Source organism: Macaca fascicularis, chromosome 1 (assembly GCF_037993035.2).
Source record: "Macaca fascicularis isolate 582-1 chromosome 1, T2T-MFA8v1.1".
Lineage (NCBI taxonomy): Eukaryota > Metazoa > Chordata > Mammalia > Primates > Cercopithecidae > Macaca > Macaca fascicularis.
Genome location: NC_088375.1, coordinates 149,751,776 through 149,773,600, shown reverse-complemented (window position 1 = coordinate 149,773,600; position 21,825 = coordinate 149,751,776). Strand labels below are relative to the sequence as shown.

Genomic DNA, 21,825 nt, shown 5'->3' with positions numbered 1-21,825 from the left:
TGTGACAGGTTTTCAGATTTTCCTTGTTTCTGATGAAGGTATGCTTAGGAAGGCAGACAATGTATGTTGTTATGGTGCCTGCAACAATGCCCAGCACACATTAGGCACTCAGTAAATACTTCTTAAATGTAGAATTAAATGAAGTATGCTTGTGCACTCATGCCTATACGCCCCCTAACCTTTACCCAAATTGAGTATTATTACTTTATGCTTCTGTATATTCTCCAATTTGGGTTTCACAACCCATTCATTCCTCTGGGTATACTTGGCTCCAAGTCCTGCAAGCTGAGAGGTATAAGGAGTGGGTTCCCTACCTCCAGAAAAGCAGCTCACCTAAGCAGACCAGTCAGGGTCATTCTGAAGGACAGTCTCACAACAGAGACCTCTCCCTATTAGTATGAACACCAGAAACAAAGACTCCTCTTTGAATAATACTTCAAAAAAGGAATCCAATGGCCAAAGCTAGAACAATCCAAGCAACAAAATAAAGTAGTATCAGATTATAACCCCAAGTATAAATAAACATCCATGAGTCCACACTGACATAAATAAATGATTGAATAAAATAATAAATGGAAAGATGAGACAAATCTCCCAGGCAGAAGAATACCAGATAAATAATATAGATATTCCACTGTAAAGGAGGGGGAGCATAGCTCCTTTATATGTAGGCTGTACATAGGGACCTCCTTCCAAAGAGCACAATATGGAAACGGGGCAGGGGATAGCGGGGTTAGTGACGTCTCAGCAGAGAAACTTGACAAACACTACTTCAGCCAGATGATCAAGGTCAACATCAACAGTGCTAAGTCATGTTGCTAGTCTGTAATCTTGATAAGATGTGTTACTTCATGATGAAGATGAGAGAGTAAATCACAGTTTACTGTGATCTTCCTCTCAAAAACCCATAACCCCAGGCTAATCATGAGAAAAACATCAGATAAATCGCAGTTGGGGAACATTCTACAACATTTCTGACCAGTACTCCTCAAAACTACCAAGATCATTAAAAACAAGGAAAATCTGAAAAATCGTCACAGCCAAGAGGAGCCTAAGGAGACATAATGATTAAATAGAATATGTATCCTGGGTGGGATCCTGGAACACCGAAAGGACAGGGGTAAGAACTAAGGAAATCTAAAGTACAGATTTTAGTTAACAGTAACATATCCCTATCAGTTCATTAATTGTAACAAATATACCACAGTAATGTAAGATTTAATAATAAGGGACACTGTGTGTGGGAGGGGGTATAATAAAGGAACTCTCTGTACTATCTGTTCAATTTTTCCATATACAGAAGACTGCTCTGTAAATAAAGAAAAATATTAAAAATAATTTTTAAAGAGGAGGCATGTGGTTGACTCTACAACACTACAGTAATTTTAAAATAAATAAAGCCCCTATGTTTCATGAGCAGTTACTTTACTCTTTGATATGGTAAAATAAACAGAGGAGTGGCAATTTGTTCAAGATTAAATTTAAACAGATATTGTCTGTAACTGAGAATGAGATGCCTCTGATATTCTTGGATAAAGCGAATATGTTTATTTTAGGGGTGCTTGTTGAGGGTAGGGTTACAACTCAGTTTATGTATCTTTATTCTTTAGATCATTTCTCTTGAGAAAGCTAAACCCTTAGCGTTGCTAAAGTTTGGTTACTCTGTTTCTTTTGAACATTTTTTTTTTTTTTTGAGACAAGTCTCTGCTCTGTCACCCAGCTGGAGTGCAGCGGCAGGATCTCTGCTCACTGCAGCCTCCACCTCCCGGGTTCAAGTGATTCTCCTGCTTCAGCCTCTGGAGTAGCTGGGATTACAGGCGCCTGCCACCACGCTCAGCTAATTCTTGTATTTTTAGTAGAGACGGGGTTTCACCATGTTGGCCAGATTGGTCTAGAACTCCTGACCTCAAGTGATCTGCCCGCCTCAGCCTCCCAAAGTGCTGGCATTACAGGCATGAGCCATGGTGCCAGGCCTCTTTAGAACAAATCTTAAACTCGGACACCTAAAGTTGCTCTGATCTAGATCCTGTTTCATGTAGCAACAAAGTCTCCATAGTCAGCAGAGGTTCCAAGAGGAGAAGCCACAAAGAGGCAAGCATACAATGGGTGTGCTTGGAAAAATACTTAATACAAATGCAAAGCTTAAGCATCTCAGGTCATCTTCAGTTTAGAGACGGTGACACGCAGGGAAAACTGCAGCCTGAGCTTAGCAGAATAAGCAGGTTCTTGTGTCAGTGCAAGTTTCGGAGCCCTTTAGGCAGGGAGGACAGTTTGTGGCACGTCAGGGGGCTCACCTCCTGTTCTCTCCCAATCAAGTGGGGTTTACAGAAGGCCTTGGTATATATACACAGCTTCTACTCTAGGACTTGTTTAATAAACAACTAGAATCAAAGATATTGTTCCCCTGATGTTCCTGATGGCTGAAGACTGTCTTAAGCATCTTCATTAAACAGGAAAGGAAACATGAAAACATACAGAATTGAACTAAATAAAAGAGGTGACAGATGAATTTTATGTGATCAGCAAATTCCTTGACTTAGTTTATCCAAACGTAACACAAATATTTACTTGTGTTTGCTTTATATATTATAAAATTTTAATATTTGTCTAACTCATTAGGCTAGAAAGGTGACCAATATATTTTGTCCCTTGACTCATAAAAGGACAGGAAAAGTAAAATATGCTAATCAAAATGCTTAAAATTAATATTATTTATACATAATATAACTGGACATGGTCTGTTATACAGCAAATAATCCTTAGACCATTGTATAATCACATTTCAGTAGCTTTACTGTTTGAAGGGGTTGAGAATATCAATTTTTGTTGTTGTTGTTGTTGTTGTTGTTGTTGTTGTTAAGATGGAGTCTTACTCTGTCACCCAGGCTGGAGTGCAGTGGTGCAATATCAGCTCACTGCAACCTCCGCCTCCCGGGTTCAAGCTATTCTCCTGCCTCAGCCTCCTAAGTGGCTGGGACTACAGGCACCCGCCACCACGCCTGGCTAGGTTTTGCATTTTTAGCAGAGATGGGGTTTCATATGTTGGCCAAATTGGTCTCAAACTCCTGATCTCAGATGATCCACCTGTCTTGGCCTCCCAAAGTGCTGGGATTACAGACGTGAGCCATCATGCTTGGCCGAGAATGTCAGATTTTAAAGTGTGAACATTCATAGCTGAAAGAGATATTCTTCTTATACAAAGGACCTTGTCATACGCAAAAACATATTTTGAGACATTTCAAAGTGCTTGTTTATACCAATGACTTCCACTATGGTATAAATATGTCCCCCAGAGTTCATGTGCTGGAAACTTAATCCCCAGTGCAGCAGTGTTGAGAGGTAGGACTTTTAAGAGGCGGATTAATGGATTAACACTGTTACTGTGAGAGTGGATTTGTTATCACAGGAGTGGGCTCCTGATTAAAAAGAATGAGTCTGGCCAGATTTCCTCTCTGTCTCGCATGCTCACTTTTCCCTTCCACCCTTCCACCATGGGATGGCCCTTGCCAGATGCCAGTGCCAGGCTCTTGGACTTCCCTGTCTCCAGACTCTGAGAAACACATTACTTTTCTTTATAAATTACCCAGTCTTTGGTATTCTGTTTTATAGCATCAGAAAATGAACTAAGGCAAATTCCCATGAAAAGGAAATTCTATTTCTTTACATTGTAAAATTCACAACAGACAAAATTTTGGTTTAAATTGTCTGTCCTAATCCAACTGTGGTACCGTATTCCCTTTCTCACTCCATTTCATGACCTGTCTCCCATCTCCTGTCCTAAGAAGGATACTCAGGAGTCTCTTGCTCCACATGGTTTGTTCCAAATAATCCTGTTGCCAGCAACAGGTTCACAGTGACCTACAGCAACTCCTTCTTGCTTCTGGAGATCATACACACCCAGGTTAGTGCCTGTCTGAATCCTCAAACTCTACATAGGAAGGAAAATAATATTTTTAAAGCTTACAGCTGTAGTGGGAAACAGTTCTTCTAATCAAAGCTTCAAAGATACTACAGAAGAGCACTGTTACTGCTAAACAAACAAGCCAGAGGGGCTCCTTGAGAATGCTATGCCTTGGTCAGGAAGCAGCATCCATCACTGGAGAGGAAGGCTCATACCTCATACTCCTCCTCTCCTGCCTGCCTCCCTCTCCTACCCCATGTCTGTCTGGTAGTAAAGGTAGCCAGGTCATGTAAATGAATATAATGCACATTTGAATGCGGTGCCTAATCTCAACACATGCATCCTCCAGCTCCCTTCCCTACCCTGTATCCTACAGGGCTGGCCCTTAGAGACTGCTTCCTTGCTTTCCAGCTTCTGCCAATGACAGGCACAGCAAGAGATTGGAAGGTGGGAGGAGAGTGAGGTTGATTTTTCCTGCCTCCTCCCCTCCAGGTTGCTGTAGGTTGGCTGGGTTAACCACTGTCAAGCATCCCTCTATATAAGGGTAGACTCCCCTTCTCCCTCCTCTAGCTTTCAGGTTGAGAGGTGTTAACTACTCCTTGCTGTTTCCAGCTTGGGGACACTGTACCATCTCTTGTTGGTTTCTACGATCTCTGCCCTCACTCTGTAAATAGTATCCCCTCCCCGTCACTCCAGTTACCAGGTTGACTATATCACTGCTTTTCTGCAGAACTCTACAGTTGTCTTTTAAAGTACATTGTAGTAACAATGAAAACTGCCATTTGAAAAGTCATACATGTTACGGATTTACTTAAATATTTTAGAATGATGTAGTACATATTTCCTAATTACAAATAAAACAACTCTCAGAGAAAGAAAGGCGAATACATCCCATTCCCAAGGGCACGGACCAGTAGCACAATTCTTTTGATGTCCTCAATGTCCCTCACAAATACCAAAACCCTAGTACATTTCTCTGCAGATAGTAAGCGATTCAATAAATGAGTGATCTACCCATGGTTTACTGCATACTGGAGTCTCCCTCACAAATGTCCTTCAGTGTTAATCAGAATCAGTTCCAACTCTAACTGTATTCCGGCCTTGTGCACCATGGAAATTTCATACATGCTTTTACATTTTAATTTTTTACGTTTTAACTCTAAGGATTAGCCATATTTGAATTTAGACACTACAGAGAAGGAAGCAATAGACTTTTCTTATGATGTCTGGCAAGGGGTAAGGTAATGACAACCTGAGCCCAAGAGGACGCTGCAGCCAGATGCAAGGCAAAAGCAATGCAAATGTAGCTACAGAGCTGCACTTGGGTGTGCACGATGGTTCATCCTACACAGTGGTGTTTCCAGTGACTGGCCAGCCATGGGGGATGCTGGGTAAGTGTTGCTCTCAGAAAAGCTCTGTTGCCTGCAGCCTTAGAGGAACTACTATCACAGCAGATGATCTTTGGACCCTGGGGACATAAGTCAGACATAGTCCCTAAGTAGACAAAGCAGCTTGGGGTCTCAGAGCACAGAGAAGGGGGCTCAGGAATAAGCTCTTCCATATTCCACAGCCTCATCTCATTGTAGCATTCTTAACCTCTGCTCCTTCACCTGCTCCTCCCAATCTGAATACAAACATGCTTGGGGAAGATCAGAGGCAATCCTCAACTTTGGAACCTCTCTAATCTTCACAACTGGAATTTTTACACATTACATTGATGCTCCTAAAGCGGATTTTTATTTACTAGATTCAGACTCTCAGCCATGGGGTGGGGTGGGGAGTCCCCTGATGTTGCACTGTATACACATTCTCTGCCTGCGTGTCAGCCTTTATCACCAGACCATGAGCTTCTTAAGGAAAAGAACAGTTTCTTACTCATGATTGTGCCCCTCATGTCCAGTACAGTGGCATGCAGTAAGTAGATGCACAACAAATCTCTAGTCCATGTGTTAGTTAGTTGGTTACTTTCAGTTAGTTGGTTATAAGGGGATTTGGAAACCTGATGACAATTGTGTTGAACAATGTTAGGATGATATAGAAAAAGTAAGCCAAGTATAGGGTATTCTTGAAAAAAAAAAAAAAAAGGCTGAGAAATACTTATGACCTCACATGACATTCAACATATTTTATTAAATATTTGACTTAACTCACTTCAAAACTTGTTAGGAACAGGGCTGGTATCCTTCTGTCTCTCTGATTTTTGAACCACAAACAGAATCTGACATAAAATTTTTTTTAAATATTCAATTTGATTGAATAATTCCTAAATCTTCTGTTTACAGCCTTTTTTTCTTTGGTTTCACTGTGGAAGTTGACAACAGTTATTCCCTTCTTCAAACTCCCCTCCTGCTGCCTCAGTGACTTGCCTCTCTTGGTTTTTCCCAATGTCCTCAGTATTCCTGTCTCCTGTTCTTCCACCAGACTTGAAGAGTAGACACTTCTAGACTTAGTTCTCAGCCCTCTCTTCTTTTCCCTTTAAATTCTCTTCTACCAAAAATATTAATGCTTAAATTATTTCCTCTATATGGATGACCCCAAATAACCACCACAAGCCCTGACACCTCTCACGCCCTCTCTTTCATGCTAAGCTACCACTTGCATGTCAGGAACCCAGTGTGCCTTGGAGCTAAAACAAGAAGAAAGGCACCATGAGGGCGGCATGTATGCACTCTCAAATGAATTTTCAACCTACCTCAGCTCAGCTGTTGGAAGATAGTGGGGCCACCATAAGGAAAAAAGTTTCAACTTTAAACACCAGGATTTTAACATAGAGGATAAAATCATGGTGACTTCAGGACCCCGGGGTTGTTTGTAATAAAGCATTTGCAAGTTGGCAGGATGGTTTGGAACTGGAAAGCCTCCGTCCAAACTACACTGGCTAGGACCCTTCGCTCTCCCTCTCTCTGGTGTTTCTCTTGGGCTCAGGGTAGACTGCTGAAGCCACTTTCCCTAAGGCCCCATTTAAGTCCTGACTACTATAGCATTCCCAGCCTTTGAATCTGCTCCTGACCAATCACTCTGGACATAGCTTTGTGAATTCAAACTCGGCTCTAAACCTAGGTATTTGGTTTCTGAACTTTCCCACTGAGAATGGTTCTTAGCCTCTTCTCACTTGAACTTTGCATGGTTAACCTCTGGCCTCAACCCTCGGGCTACATTAAAGAAGCTGCAGGACCTCAGGCTCCATTTCTAAGAAGTTCCTGCAATGGATGGTATGACACTAAACTCACAGCTGTTCTAACTCATTTGCCCATAATTGCATATTGCCCTGTGACTTCTTTTGTAATTACTTCTATGTATTATTATTTCACTTTATATTCTGCAGGATACACTGCTAAATCACATTTTCTTTTTCTTCTTTTTCTTTTTTTTTTGTGAGATGGAGTCTTGCTCTGTCACGCAGGCTGCAGTGCAGTGGCGTGATCATGGCTCACTGCAAGCTCCGCCTCCTGGGTTCATGCCATTCTCCTGCCTCAGTCTCCCGAGTAGCTGGGACTACAGGCACCCGCCACCACACCCGGCTAATTTTTTGTATTTTTCATAGAGACGGGGTTTCACCGTGTTAGCCAGGATGGTCTCAAACTCCTGGCCTTGTGATCCACCCGCGTCAGCCTCCCAAAATGCTGGGATTACAGGTGTGAGCCGCTGCGCCCAGCCCACGTTTTCCTTTTCTTACAGAGTAATGGGTTTTATAAGCTGGGCACCAGGATGCCCAACTGGACACTCGGTTTTCCAGCCTCCTTGCAGCTAGGGTGGCTGTGTGACTAGGTTCTTGCCACTGGAACGTGAGCATAAATGAAGTATGCTGCTGCCAGGTCGGCCCCAAAACGATGAAGGTGCCCTCCTCTGTACTCCTTTCCCTACCTGCAAGTTGGAACATAAACAGGCCTGTGATCCACTTTGAACACCCAGCAGGGAAAAGCCTTTGGGCAGCCTAAATCCACGTAGTCCATGGACTAGTTTCCATCAACAAGAAAATAAGTATGGAAATTCAGAATAAACACTCAGAAATGTTTATAGCAATTTAATTACTCTGATCTGATCAATCTGATCACTATATAATACACGTATCAAAACATCACCATGGGCTGGGCGCGGTGGCTCATGCCTGTAATCCCAGCACTTTGGGAGGCCAAGGCGGGAGGACTGTCTGAGGTCGGGAGTTCGAGACCAGCCTGACCAACACGGAGAAACCCCATCTTCCAAAATTAGCTGGGCGTGGTGGCACATGCCTGTAATGTCAGCTACTTGGTACGCTGAGGCAGGAGAATTGCTTGAACAGAAACAGAACATGAGCTTGTTCTGGCTGCTCCTTGCAGCTTTTAGCAAGCTAGGCAAGAAAGAGATGAGCTCAGGCAAGACTTGTTTGCAAGTATGTAAGCAAAGGTGGAAAGGAATGGACAGTGTCCAGAAACGGAGGGCCTTGGAGAATCAGAAAAGTCAATTGCACGTGTAGGTCCAAAGAGCAGAAAATAGTATTACCACTCTCAGCCTAACTCAAAGGCCTCTCAGTAAACTGTTGCAAGGGACAATGCCAGGCAGGTCTGTAGTAATGATCAGAGTATTGGTGCATCTTCCCACCCAAGTCCATCCTTCAGAGGACCTCAGAATACACACTACTGAAGAGAGGCAGAGAGATGAGCCAAGCACAGAAGCTGGAAAATAAGTCATGCTTAAGAGCTTGACCCAGAGTGGGATTTGGATGCGGTAACTGACCTGTGGAACTGACTAGAAGTCTATCAAGTTTATAAGGAATTGTAGTGCCAGGGAAGCCACAGTTTGGCCCGGAAAGGCCCACGTTCATTCTCCCCCAAGGAGTACACACTTTCCACACCCTTCAGATGTGGCTAGAGAGGGTACAGAACAAGGAAGGACTTCCCAGGGGACAAAGACAAAGTCAGGGCTTCTGGGAGGCCCCGCCCAGAGAGCGGAAGCATGGACCAGCCACGAAACTGACTCCACTGCCAGGACAGGGAGGTCTTAATCATTCCTGCCCAGCAGAGTTTCATCATTTTTAGGCCCCTGTTACATGTCTTCAATTCTTCTGAATGGGAGGTTTTATTGTGGTTTTCTTGTTTCTACTCGTCCACTGTATAGTGGATGTTTGTCAGAACAAAGAACAGAAAGGACATTTTAGAGTGAGTATTTAAAACGGAGGTTAGAGAAGGGACAGCCAGACCTGTGGAGTTCTGGGGTCACCTGAACGCTAAAGGAAAGCATGGCAGGCTGGGAGGCACAGCGGGGGCAGGGCGGTGAGGGGAGGGAAGGGAAAGCTTCAGCATCAGCTGGACCTGGGTCAGATGCAGGCACATCACTTTTAGCCGTGGTTCTCACCTGGCACACTGCCGACCTGGCCAGAACCTTTTACTTTGCTAAACCTGGCATAATCATGATGACAACTGTATAGGATTGCTGGATGGACTAAATTAAAGCAATTATTTCTAGAGCGCTTAAGGAAATGCTTAGTACATAGGACGCACTCAATAAATGGCAGATAGCACTTCCCAAGGTTAGATAACTCAAAATTTCTAAAAAATTCAGTGAAACATACAACTGGCATTCTGGGAGATTAACTGTTCATGCCTAACACCTCAATTTAACAAGAAATGGTGACAAAGTTATCCTGTAACTACACTAAAATAACTATAGTCCAAGAAAGAATATCCCCCTGCCTGAATACGGGCTCATTGCTGCAGCGACTAAGCTTAAGACAACGCCATGTTCACTCTGCTATTGCTGGAAACAAAGCAGGGAGGCAGGAGTGGAAAGGGGGAAGGGGAGGGCGAGGAGAGGAGAGCAATGCAGTGCAGCAGAACACAGGATTTAGGTCCAAACACTAGTAGATAAGCAGGTGAGCGGAGTATTTAAAGAGCATGGCCCCCACAGCTAACAATATACTCAACAGTGAAAACCTGAAAGCTTTTGCTCCAAGATGAGGAACAAGGCAAGGATGCCCACTCTTACCACTTCTATTTGACACAGTATTGGAAGTCCCAGCCAGAGCAATTCGGCAAGAAAAATAAATAGAAGTCATACAGATTGGAAAGGAAGAAGTAAAATTATCTCTGTTCATCGACAACATGATCTTATATGAAGAAATCACCAAAGACTCTACCAAAACATCCACTAGATCTAATAAACTAATTCAGTAAAGTTGCAGGACATAAAATGCACATACAAAAATCAGTTGCATTTATTTCTATGCGCTAACAACAAACAATCCAAAAAAGGAAATTATGAAAACAATCCAATTCACAATAGCATTAAAAAGAATAAAACTCTGAGAAATAAACTTATTCAGAAGGGCAAAAGACTTATACACTGAAAACTATAAAACACTGATAAGGAAATTTTTAAAGACACAAATAAAGGTAAATACATTTCATGTTCATGAATTAGAAGATTCAATAATGTGAAAATGTCCATACTACCCAAAGCATTCTATAGATTCAATGCAATCCCTATAAAAATCAGAATGACATTTTTTACAGAAATATAAAAAAAAATCCTAAAATTCATCTGGAACCACAAAGGTCCCTGAATAGCTAAAACAATCATAAGAAAGAAGAACAAAGCTGGAAGCCTCACACTTCCTGATTTTAAAGCATACTACAAAGCTATGTACGGTAGTATGGTACTGGCATAAAGTCTGACATATAGACCAATGGAAAAGACTACAGAGCCCAAAAATAAACCCACACATGCATAATCAACCGATCTTCGACAAGAGCGCCAAGAATTTACAATGGAGAAAAGATAGTCTCTTCGACAAATGGTGCTATGCATATATAACAAACCTGCACGTTGTGCACATGTCCCCTAGAACTTAAAGTATAATAATAATAAAAAAAAATAGTGCTAGAGAAAAGTGGATATTCACATGCAAAAGGGCATGGCCCTGGAGCTAGCCAGCCTGACTTTAAAGCCTTGCTTACCAATAAGTTAGTTATCTTCTCTATCTTAATTTCCTCATCTACAAAACGGGGATAATAAGGGTAACTTCTTCCTAAGGCTGTTAGGAGATTTAAAGAAGGTGCTTGGAATAGCCCCTAACAAACAGTTCTAATTTAATTATTGTTATTATCAGTGGGACCTGAAAAATGGAGCCTCAATTTCCTTTTTTGTAAAAGAAAGACAAGATCTAACTTGTCAGATTATTAGGACAAAGTGAATGACATAGCAAATGTAAAGCCCCAGTCCACTCCAAGGTCTAGAGGAGTCAGAGAAAGTCCACTGAGCTCCAGGGTGAGCTTATTCCCAAAAGGTTGGGGAAAAGGGACCCCAAGAGAGAATACTGGGAAGGGGAGATCACAGGAAGAATCCTTTCCGTCACAATGGGTGGGTCACCACAATAACACCCCAAAGCCAAAGTCTTCTCTCCTCTACCACAGAGTCACTAGCTGGTGTTTTTCACTACCTTTTAGTCCCAGAGTCCCAGATGAATATGTACAATCAGGAAAGTGGGGTTTAGCCAGCTGGGTTGAAAACCTAATGTTTAACATTCTTACTATATTACCACACTTCCTCTCAACCACTCCATCAGGATCTTGGAGTAATCCATCAAAACACATTCACTGATATACCAGTGAACGCATTCTCCATTTAACATAGAAGAAATCTAGAAATCGGCGACTGATTCACCCTGACCAGCTCTCATCCTTCTGGCCCAGGGCTTTTTTTTTTTTTTTTTTTTTTTAAACAATACTGACCATTGGAGCCTCTTTTTGGAAGCAAAGCCTCTGTCACCTGACCCCCAGAGAAACGAAAGATGTAGATTTGTTCTCCATAACAACATTAATGCCTTTTGCAAACATTTACTGAAACTAGAAGAAATACAATTGCGGAAAGTATAAAGTTTCCTTTCAAAGTTTCCCTTCTTGTTAAAGAATAAATCATAAATGTTAGAAATAATAGTTTCTTTTTAAAACTTTCTTCAAGCCTCCTTGCTTTGTGTTAATAACTCTTTGTTAAGCCCTGTCCTATGTAGCTGTTGGACATGCTCACAGGCATGTTCCAGCTCACAGCCTATGCCCCTTTCTTATTTGGAAATGTTATTACTTCTTTAAATCTTTCGTAAGCAACTTCCTCTTTTCCTTTGCTCTCCCTTGCCTTTACCTATTTAAAAAAGTTTTAGGTTGTTAGCAAATCGGGTATCGGCTTAGACTGTGAGGTTCAGCTCTAGCCAATGGATGCAGGCAGGACACAGCAGTGAGGACAACCCAAATGTGTAAGGAATAAATATGTCTGCTTTTCCTTTGTTCGGTGTACTCTTATGGCAAGACTGCTGGTGAGTGTACCCTTTCTGCAGAAAGTAAAAATTGCCTTGCTAAGAGAATTAAATTTATGTTCAAGTGCTATTTCTTTGTGGCACTGGGGAACAAGCACTTTGCATTTCTAACATAATGACTGTGGTAAATGTCAATAAAAATCTTGAAGCACATCTCTCCTTAGAATTTTTGATAAGCGTTTATGGAGGAAATTCCATATAATCAAATGAAAATATCAGAGTAAAACTCTAAATACATCACAGAAATTAGCAACCATTAGTCAGTTTGCCTGCTTCAGAGAAAGCTCTAAAGAAACTCAGTTTACCTCTACAACGTTAAATGACGTTAATTAACACCTTCTCCTAAAGCATTCTACTTTCCCCCTCAGCAAAATAGAGTACATCAGCTGAAATAGGCCACAGACCTCATTGTCTATACGAAACAGGGGCGAAAATGAACTCAGAAAGACAAGTAATCACCTGATAGCAATCCATGGAAAGTTAACCTTGCTGACATTCCTCTTCACTTCCCTCTGTTGGATGTTCCTGGAATTTGCATTTGTGGAGAGTTGCATACTTGCAATGAACAAGTTCCACTGGTCCTGTTGTAGTGGATTCTACCTAACCTTTTATTCCCCTCATCCCTGTCCAGCTAACGTTCCCTCACTGCTCACCATATGTAAGTCAAAGACAGAGGTGCATGAAGACATGTATAAAGATGCAGAATTCCCCCAGGAAACTCATTATCTAGAGCAGCCAGGGCCAATCCTCTCAACCTCCCAGGGATTCCTGGCAATATCTGGAGACATCTGCATTAGTTATGACTTTGGGGGGTGGGTACTATTGGCATCTACTAGGCAGAGGCCAGGAATGCTGCTGCACATGCTACAATGCACAGGCCAGCTCTCCATAATAGAGACGTATCCAGTCCAAAATGTCAGTAGTTCTAAGGTTGAGAAATCCTGACCTAGAGGGTGAGATGAGACATATAATACAGGGTTAAGTGTGGCAGAGCTGTAACAGAGCTAAAAGTGGAGTGCTATCAGATTGACAACATTTAAACAAGTGGCTATTACTCAGTATTGGCAAGAATGTGGGGAAAATAGTACCCTCATAACATGTTGGTGAGAATGTAAACCAATAGAACTTTGGGGGAAGGCAATTTGGCAATGTATAATAAAAGAGTTTAAAATATATACACTATTCCTATCTTTGCTTTCCTTCCATTCCTATCTTCTCTCTTCCTTTCCCTTCTCTTTTCTTCCTTCCCCAGAACTGAGCAATCAGCATGTAGCTGAGAATGCAACGTGAGGCCGGGGACTTTGGTGAGGTACACAGAGGCATGAGCTATGGCTGGGAAGCCACACAGAGCTGTGAGCTAGAGGGACTGGCGACTGACGATTAAGCTACATAGAGACACAGGCTAGCAGGCCTGGCAGCCAAGGACAAGAGGCAGTGGCAAAGGTGGTGGGCACAGAGGAGGCAGGATGACCTTCACATTTGGAAGACTGGTTACTTTAAGCAAATAAGCAAAAATATTGAAGATAATGAGAGTCAGGTTTTCTAACTGCCAGAGAAGATATGTACAAATATATAAAGGGTGAAGAACAGAAAGCTCTTTGGGTGTTAGATTGAAATTGTAGGTATAAGTATGAATCATGATTTTATAATACACAGCCTAATATAGAAAAATTTATAAATGTGTGTACACATATACACATATATTTCCTAGCTCTGTCCTCTGAAAGATCTAGAAGCAATAATACCCCAGTAACAATGGGCACATCAACCTTCCATGTATTGGTATCTAAATACAATTCTCATATTGTATATTAGATCTCAAGACTTATTCATCCTACATAACTGCAACTTTGTACCTTTTAATCTACATCTTCCCTTTTTCCCTGCTTCCACTAATGTAAAACACAAGGACTACAGTTACTAATACTGTATTGAGGCCGAGTGTGGTAGCTCACACCTGTAATCCCAGCACTTGGGATGCCAAGGCAGGAGGATGATTCGAGGCTGGAGTTGAAGGCCAGCCTGGGCAACACAGCAAGATCCCTTCTCTAAAAAACATTTTTAAATTAGCTGGGAATGGTGGTGAGCACCTGGAGTCCTAGCTACTTGGGAGGCTGAGGCAGGAGGACTGCTCGAGCCGAGGCAACAGAGAGCTATGATCACGCCACTGCACTCCAGCCTGTAGGACAGAGCAAGACTCTGTCTATAAAAAAATTAAAATTACAAATGTTGTATTCAGCTAATTTGCCAAGAGAGTAGATTTTAAGTACTCTTATCACAAACACAAGAAAGGTAACTATATGAGATGATGGGCATGTCAATTTGCTTAACTGTAGTAATCACTTCATTATATCTATGTTTATCAAGATAAATACATGAAAATATCATGTTGTATGCCTTAAATATATAAAATATAAATAAGACAAAAGTACCATTCTCTACTAAAAGGGAGGCCTAACTAGGTCAAGGAAAGTACAGGATGAGCCCAGGTCATCTGGTGGAGCCAGAAAATAATGAAATGCTCAATGAATGACAGGGATGTGTTAAAAGGACACAGGAGCCGGCTCCAAGGGGTCCCCACTGGCCAAACTGAGCACAACTTGAGCATTAAAATAAAAAACAATCGGGAGACTTCAGCTTATTGAATACATAAGGAATCCATGAACACTTCTTAATAAAAACATGACAGAAAAAGGAAGTTCTTCCTTATAGTAGAATGCCAACTCACAAACGTAGAAAGAGTGATGGCAATAAAGAATCGCCATTTGAGGCTGAGAGTGGGGGCTCTCACTCTCTCCCAGCACTTTGGGAGGCCAAGGCAGGCAGACTACTTGAGCTCAGGAGTTCGAGACCAGCTTGGGAACCATGGTGAACCCCATCTCTACAAAAAATACAAAAAAAAAAAAAGCCAGGTGTGGTGGTGTGCACCTGTAGTTCCATCAACTTGGGGGGCTGAGGCAGGAGGATCACTAGAGCCCAGGAGGTTGAGGCTGCAGTGAGCCAAGATCATGCCACTGCACCCCAGCCTAGGCAACAGAGTGAGACCTTGTCTTAAAAAAAAAAAAAAAAAAAAGAATCACCATTTGGCAACATTCATAGAAGTGGCTGATTCAGGCAGACGTCATCAATATATGGTAAGTCTGTAGGTAGAGGTTTAACGAGGAACAGACTATTTGCATAACCTTAGAATACTTCCCCACAAATACCAATACATTTCAAAGGAAAAATTTAAGGTGGAGAAATCTGGCAGACACCAACATAACCAGGTGATTGAGGTCAATATCCCAGTGGTGGGATCGGTTGGCACCATGTGCCTTCTGTTGTGAGAAGCTAAGAAGAGCCGAGTTTCATTTCTGAAGGATTCCTGCCAAGAACACATGGCCTCAGTCAGGTTGTGAAGAAATACCCAATACACCCAGGTTGGGAGTCATCCTACAGCATGTAGGATCTATACAACTACAAGCACTTTAGGAACAGGGAAAGTCTGAGGAACCATTCCAGAAGAGACATGGTAACTACATGTAACATGAATTCTAGATCAGACAGGTAGAAGAAACATTTGGGGAATAACTGATGAGATAGGAATGGGCTCTGTGGATTGGATGCTAGTGTTTTGTACCAATGTCCACTTTCTGATTTGATGGGTGTATGCTGGTTATATAGGAGGACAGAGTGCTTGCTCTTTTTTCTTTTTTTTTTTAAATGCTGGAGTGTGTTTTTTGTTTTTTTGTTTTTTTTTTTTTGAGACGGAGTCTTGCTTTGTCGCCCAGGCTGGAGTGCAGTGGCACGATCTCGGCTCACTGCAAGCTCCACCTCCCGGGTTCATGCCATTCTCCTGCCTCAGCCTCCCAAGTAGCTGGGACTACAGGCGCCCACCACCATGCCCGGCTAATTTTTTTATATTTTTAGTAGAGACGGGGTTTCACCGTGTTAGCCAGGATGGTCTCGATCTCCTGACCTCGTGATCCACCCGCTTCGGCCTCCCAAAGTGCTGGGATTACAGGCGTGAGCCACCGCACCCAGCCTATGCTGGAGTGTTTTTAAGAGTGATGGAGAATAACGTCTATGACTTCCTCTCAGAATAAAGACTGATGTATATTACATATATAATATATATAATGTATATATAATACACATATATACGTCTATATATGTGTATATATATAGAAAGAGAGGCAGAGACAGAGAGAAGGAGGGAGGGAGAGAGAGGGAGAGATTGAGACTTCAATCCTAATGCCATGGAGATATAGAAGAAGATTATACTACTTATTTTCTCTTCACCAGACCCATGTGATAGTTTTGGTCCAGAGAAAGGCCTTCCTTACCCCCATTCAAAGAAATGACTTATTAAAAATCAAGCAGGGCAGGAGGTAAATGATTCACTGATGTGTTCCCAATAAACTCTATATCTGATCCCTTGCTTTGGTGTTCTATAACTAGTCACTGCCAATGGCTCTGAGGCTTAACTCTGGCTTTCTACCTCCTTGGGGAGTGAATGCTGCTGACAGACTCCACTGCCCATCTTTGAATTACATGGTCTGAGTCTGTCTGAGGGCAGCTCCAGAATTTCTACAGAGGATGTGCTTCGGCACAGCTTGGCTTAAAAGAGGGGACCAGGGGCTTGCCTTAAAGCTGCATTTATAAAGCAAGTACACTGCTTTTATTTAGACTGCATGTTTGCTTGGAAGGCCTTTGGACAAACTAGTGTGCTTCTGGAGGGGCTAATGTGCCCTCCAACCCAGCCCTGCCACCTGCCAAGCCATCCCTTGATAACATCCTGGTCAATCTGCATATAGGTTAGTCAAGGCCAGGGCCAGTAGAAGCTCCAGCTTAATGTCCCAGGGAACAATGCAGACACAGGACGAGCTGATGAGTAATTAGGGGGGCTGATGAACATCCTCAGGAAGGGGTGGGGCAGGCTGCGCTGGGCAGGTTGCTGTCCAGAGTGACACCCAGTCTGGCCCAGTCTGAGGTATACAAATGATTCACATCTGAAAAGGGATGACAGGATCATGAGAGTAGGGCAGTATCAGGGGTCATAGGCAAGGGAGGAGTTCAACGCTGTAGACAGACAGGACAAGAGGCAAGCCAAGGAAGAGGAATAAAGAGGAGGACAAGACTGGGGGTGATGAAGAGGGGCTTGGGTACAACCCAGGATGTCAGAACCTTCCTCTCAATGGGTACTAACCCCCTCCGTCCCCCCACCGGCTTGCCTGGACAGGTAGAGAGCAACAAATATATTTCAGACTGAATTAAACCATTAGCTTAATTTGGGGGTGGGGGGCACTGCCTTGGGTCAGTTTAGAACTTTGCAGAGTAAACAAGACACCCAAGTCAGCCTGAAGGCACAGGCGAGTGAGGATGGTATAGGTGGACCCTGTACATTGTCCAACATTGCCAGCAGCACTCTCCTCCCGACCTGTGGGGTAGGTGGCCAGCTGTTTGTGTTTGTCCACTAAAAACTGAGATGCGCAGACAGTATAGGTAATTCCAACATGAAATTAAAGTTTCTTTGGAACTTTTCCTATGCCTTCGATCATGTAGTATTGGGTAACCTCAGCCCTGAAATTTATCTTCCTGTCATATTCCCCACAGAGCAGTTTCTCAACCTTTGATGCTATTTCCTCCTCAAAGTCCAGTATGATGTCAGAGGACAGGAGAGAGAAATATGGAGGAACTGCAGCAGTGCCTCCTTAGCACTCAAAACACGCTCGTGGAGATACTGCCAACCCCAATAGCCAGAGCTGAGTGGGCCTGCCTGGGGCGGCCCACATCTGAATGCTCTGCCTCTTTATTTCCAACATTTATATGCTCTTCACAGGGTACAAAGCTCTTTCACATACATAAGTTAATGGAACCCAACAACAACCCATGCAGACAGGTAGAAAAGTAATTATTATCCCCATTATATAAATGAAAAAAACTTATTCAAAGATGACAATCTATTCAGGGTCACAAGAACTCACAAAAGTGAGACCAGGATTCAAACACAGAACCCTGGACTCCAAGTACCTCTAGTCCACCGTTTGTAAAGGCACAAAGTCTCTGCACTTATGCAGACAGCTCCCCAGCCCCACCACCACCTCTGCCATCCATAGCAGGACTGAGTTCCGGGTGACTCCTCCACAAATACAGAATCCAGGATGAGGAACAAAGGATCATCAAGGCCGGAAAGGGGGAGGCTCTCAGTACCTGCAGGAGGAATGACAAAGGGAGGAGCAAAAGGACCATGGCCAGGAAAAGAGAAAGCAAGTAAGAAAAGTGTGTATAACATCTCTAAGTCACCTAAGGCTTAGAAATCTATCTTTGCACTTTTACCAGAATATACATTTGCACACATGTTTACACAAGCGTCAATACTTAAATTTTTATCTAGGACGAAAAGAGGGCAACCAGCATTTAAGGAGTACTTCCTGTATATGAGAGACCATGCTCAGTGCTTTCTCTTTTAATCTTGGGAGATGGATATAATCTTCATTTTTACAGATGAGGAAATTAAGGCTTAGAGAGGTGAAACTATGTGCCCAAGGTCACAAAGCCTGGACTGGAACAAAAGCTGGTCTGACTGCAAAGCCTTGGTCTTCCCTTTACACCACATTAACAATGCCTTGGGCTTGGTCTCTGTCATTTAGAAGCTTGCAATCAGACTTAACCACTCTGTTGGGTATAATCACAGGCCAGAAAGCATTTGAACTAATGTATACTCCAAGGAGAATGGCTAATGGATAATCTGAGTTATAGTAATTCCCATTTGAGTTACAGTGATTCCCCTTGCCCCAGCCCAAAGAAATAAGAGGCTGGTCTTAAGTTATTGTGCGCTGCTGCTCCTCAGCAGCAGGCTGAGAAACTTGGAGGAGAAGCAGCCAGCCTTAGGCATGTGTGTACAAGTGATGTTGACAGTGTGTGTCTGGGTGCTGCCTGGCTACAATGCTGTGTGTGCATTTTTTCCACTGTGCACGTGTGTTTTTGAAAAATGAGATGGACAGCTAACATGTTGTAGTTTCTCAAATAGATTCCAGCGAACACACATGAAAAATAATCTCATACTTAAATGTTTCAATTCAGTCTCCATTCACAGAAAACATATGCAGGCCTGTTCTAACAAATATCTTGCAGAACAGCAAGATATCTAAAATAGATCTGATCTGATAAAAAAAAAAAAGAGTAGTAGTTGATAAATGCATTTGAAATGTTTAGACAAGAGGAGTGTCACATATAATTAAATCAAAACCTCAAAATTTTGAATTCTAAAGAGAAAAAATTTTTGCCAAAGTGACCTATTTTCCTAGTTATATGGTAGTGACAATCAATATAAATGTTGTCCAAATGGCTAGATGTCCAGATCTCCACAGGATAACTAGGTCCTTGCCGTCTCAAGGCACAGGCACAAAAGACAACTCTGGAAGCTTATCTCAAGTACACAACTCTCACTGGCAGGGTTTGCTTGCTAGTCTTTTTAAAACAGTCCAGTTTGTTTAGACAAGCCTGGGATTAACAGAGCCAAGGTGTGTGTTTCTAACTGTATCGCTTCTGTCCCCAAAAGAGGAAAACTCTGTTTACTGGACTCAGACCACTAAACAATATCGGATCCACTGTCCATGGGAAGCAGGGTTAGCAACTGTTGCTGGATCGCTGGAAAACCCAACAACTCTTCTTAGCAATACAAAAGTCCATGCATTAATGAAACGTTGTGCGGTACATGAAATTTGTAAAGAGGAGACTGTCTGTAATTGACATTTACTTTATTCTCTGATACAGACTAAGTTGGAACCGTGAGAAGGCCCTTTATTTCTAAATGACATCTCAAGACCAGGTAATGCTACTTTTGGAGGAAAAGCAGGAGGAAGAAAAGCGTTGTAATGACAGTAACAAATTACGGGGAAAACATTTTATGGAAATAACTCAGTTTAAAAAAAATGACGTGGCCGGGCGCGGTGGCTCACGCCAGTAATCCCAACACTTTGGGAGGCCGAGGCCGGTGGATCACGAGGTCAAGCATTCGAGATCAGCCTGGTAAACACAGTGAAACTCCATCTCTACTAAAAATACAAAAAGTTAGCCTGGCGTGGTGGTGGGTGCCTGCAATTACAGCTACTCGGGAGGCTAAGGAAGAAGAATCGCTCGAACCTGGGAGGTGGAGGTTGCAGTAGGCCGAGATCGCGCCACTGCACTCCAGCCCAGAAGATAGTGCGAGACTGTTTCAAAAATAAATAAATAAACAAATGAATACTGACCTACAAGTGCTTTTCAGGGCTATTTTAATGATTACCTTAATAAGACTAAATTGTTTCCAATATTCACAGTCACTCCTCAAATTACACGCGTTAGGAATTTCTAAGCAATTTTGTGTAGCTGCAACTTGTTGACGGAAAGCAATAAAGTAACTCTGCTACAGAACAAAAGCACTTTTGTCTCATGGTGGTGAGGGGGCATACCCACCCCGACAGTGTTGCTAGTTACTAGTTCCCGAATCTTTAGAAGCCTGCACATGGTTCAAGCTGTTCCCCAACTGACACACCACAGTACCAGATGTAACTGGAGGCTGAGAAATGTTATATCCCTAGGCTTCACGAGAGAACCTCAGCTTCCTAATTACCATCGACAGCAGTGAGACTGGGTTTAGAAAGAACCACACGTGCAAAGGCAGAGGCAACCTGTGCCGTGCTCTCCCCGCCGCTGCGCCCAGCCCGCCAGCCCTCAGCAGCGGACTCAACGCCGGTTTTGCATCTAGATTGCTTTTTGCTCCTAGCGGGGAAAAAGATGGGAAAAAAGCGAGTTGTGCCATACACCCGCCGGGACAGTCCTGTCCCAGAGGTTTGTAGTGGGTCTGGAGCCCAGGCTTGCAAGCCAGGCAACCCCGAAAAGCCGCCGACTGGGGCCCCGCGGGCGGCCCTGCGCCCCGGCCTCCCCACGACGCGCGCCCGGATGACAGCGGCTCAGGGTACCCTTCCCGCTCCCTGACCCTCACTCACCGCTCACGTTCACCCGCGCCGCCGAGCCAGGGAGCGGGGGCTCCTGCAGCTGCCGCATGCCCTCGGGGCCGAGCGCGACGGGGCGACCGGGCGCCGGGCTCCAGCTAGGTGCGGACAAGCAGCGAAGGACGCGGCGGGCGGGTGGGCGACGGAACCCCTCCTCTCCAGCTACCGCAGCGGCGCGCCCAGAGCCGTAGGCAAGTTTGGCAGTGCGAGGGAGGGACCGAGGGGTAGCGGCCCCGCCCTGCCCCGCCCTGCCCCGCCCTGTCCTGGCCCGCCCTGTCCTGGCCCGCCTTGTCCTGGCCCGCCCATTGAGTCCGACGTTCCCACGGGAGAGCGCCCCCAACCGGCAAGGCCGCGAGCTGCGCGCAAAGGGCAGCGCTCTTGCAGATGCGTACCTGCCTGGGATAGTCCCCAGGTGGGTGGTCGGCCCCGATGGGGAAAGGCGCCCACTAAAGGACCGCTAGTACCCACAAGCCTCACGGAGCCATACCTCGGAGCTCTGTATTAGAACGCAGTCCCTCTGTCCCTCTGGCCTCAGAGATCTGTTTGAAGTGGTTGCGGGAAGTGCAGCCCACACCCACCACCCGTGGGAGGCAGGCTCTACTCCAAACCCGACCTAACGCTGGAAAACTCAACCCCAAAGCTACCCGAGGGTGCGGACA

The 21,825-nt window shown here is 43.8% G+C and overlaps 1 protein-coding gene across 1 annotated transcript in view; it reads right to left on the bottom strand.

Moving 5' to 3' along the window:
- Window positions 1-21,365, bottom strand: part of LPAR3 (lysophosphatidic acid receptor 3) — an 82,058-nt gene extending 60,693 nt beyond the window's left edge. Inside the window, exon 1 of the mRNA XM_005542869.5 lies at window positions 21,161-21,365. The gene's annotated coding sequence lies outside the window, so the exon portion shown is untranslated. The remainder of the gene's footprint in view (window positions 1-21,160) is intronic.
- Window positions 21,366-21,825: the final 460 nt, after the last annotated feature.